Genomic DNA, 2,500 nt, shown 5'->3' with positions numbered 1-2,500 from the left:
TGTATGTATGTATGTATGCATGTATGCATATGCATTTGTTACTTTGTCCTGACATCATGTCTTGGTTTTAAATGTGAATCACTGTCATAGAAACATTGTTGTTTGTTTTCAATCTTTCATGGCTATGAGGAAATACTACTTTGCTTGGAAACAGATGAGGTTTGGGGACCAGATATGGTATCTGGCTGTAGAAAATTTGACTCAAAAAATTCCTCCTAGCCCTTGTGAGCATGAAATAGGGAACATTAACTGTAAAGATGTTTATGATGATATCTATTTACCCTTCGCACTTGCATGCACACATGCAATTACACACATATATACAAAAAGCAAGTGAGAGTGAGAAAGAGAAGGAGAGAGAAAGAGAGATAAAGAGTGTGTGTATGAAAGTGAGAGAAAAGAAAAGAAAAGAAAAGAAAGAGTATTTTGTAATGTTTTAGTGAAATTGATGGAATTTAGAAGGTTTCAAACAAAAGTTGTACTAGATGAACGAGTGAGCTTTCCTGTGTTTTCATTAAATATTTTGTAATATTTATGTTGTGTAGAGCCGTTCTTTTGAAATGCTTTCAATTTATGTTGTGTAGGGCTGTTCTTTTGAAGTAGTTTCAGTTTACAGTGAGCTGCTCTGATAGAATGGCTAAATTATGTTGTGGATAATATCATAATATCAACAAATGGCCTCCAGACAACTTCTTCTGCAACTCTTCTGGGTGGTTTCCTTGTTTAAGTTGATGAATGCTGCTGTAATCCTTGCCTTCAGTTCATCTTTGGTGTTATAAGGAGTTTTGCTGGTCACTCGCTCAACTGTGCCCCACACATAATAATCAATGGGGTTGCAGTTTGAGGAGTTACACGGCCATATGTTAGGAGTGATGTGGTTGCAGAAATTGTCTGGCAGCCATGACTGGGTTCTCCTGCTTGTGTGGCATAGAGTCTTCCAGCATTCCCTTGATCCAGGGGCATAACATCACCATCACTAGTGATCACTCCAAACACCACGATGTTGACTGGATGTTGGATATTTATCACTCTTGGTACATTTATGGGACATAGCAAGCCAGCGGTTGTTCTGTGTGTTCAGCATCTGACCCTGGCAGAAATTTTTCTCATCTGAGAAAGACCAAAGCATGTTCAGGTGGTTGGGATGCTTGAGTTTGTTCAAAAGCTCCATAGCATGGTCTTTCCTCTTGTCCTTGGGATAAAAATTGGCCCTTTCTCATCTTGTATAAGGAATACTGAATGTCTTCATGTGCTACTTGCTTGATAAGAAATTCAGCCACTCCCATGTCCCTGATAATAGACCTGATTGACTTGGAGGGATCATTGTCAGTCAAAGCCTGGAGCTCACCAGCAAATTCAGGAGTCCTTTTGTTATCAGAACGATCGGAGTGAGTTTTCCGAGCTGCTGTACCTTTGTAATCACCATTAGAGTCAGCTAACGCTTTCCGAATTCTCTGCACTGTCCTCAAATTGACACCCAAACAATCTGAAATGTTCATATTGGCACTTCTGGTGCAGATGCCAAGCAGTACAGCATGTCATTTCCATATTTCTGGCAGAGTGAATTGCGTCCTGGTGCTATTTTTCTCACAGACAATACCCAACTGACCCTACTATACTGTGTAATCAACAAAATCAAAAACAAACAATGCGCAAGCATGAAATTGGAAACATAAAATGGTGACAATTTATCCATCGCACTTTCTATATACCATGCACATACTCAGATATGCACTGTATTGTATGTAAGTACATATGCGTATGGTGCATTCACTCACGTAAATAGACAAATATGAAAGTTGAAGGGAAAAAAAGAGTTATTCAATAAAAGAATTTCATTTCTCAGTGAGTTTTGTTGCCTATGTGTGTGTGTACGTGTGTGTATGTGTGTGTGTGTGTATGTGTGTGTGTGTGTGTGTGTGTGTGTGTGTATAGACGTGCTCAAACACACACATGCTCACATATTTGTATACATACATATGTATATTTATGCACTCACACATATATGTGTGTATATATGTGTGTGTGTATATATATTTATGTTTATATCTATACCATTCTCTCTCTCTACACACACACACACATTCATATATATATGCACCGATATACATACATACACACACACACTCTCGCACATACATATAATATATATATGCATGTATATATGTATATATATATATATATATATATATATATATATATATATATATATACACTTATATACACATATATATATATATATAAATACTTATATATATATACATATGTACATAGACATATATACATATATATACATATATATGTATGTATGTATATATATATATATGTATGCATATATATATACATACATATATATATATATATATATATATATATATATATATATATATATATATATGTATGCATATATATATACATACATATACATATATATATATATATATATATATATATATATATATATATATATATATATATATATTTACATATATGCATATTT

Source organism: Octopus bimaculoides, chromosome 14, assembly GCF_046866305.1.
Source record: "Octopus bimaculoides isolate indiv1 chromosome 14, ASM4686630v1, whole genome shotgun sequence".
In the NCBI taxonomy this organism is placed as follows: domain Eukaryota; kingdom Metazoa; phylum Mollusca; class Cephalopoda; order Octopoda; family Octopodidae; genus Octopus; species Octopus bimaculoides.
The sequence above is the reverse complement of the archived record's forward strand: the minus strand, read 5'-3'. Positions refer to the sequence as shown.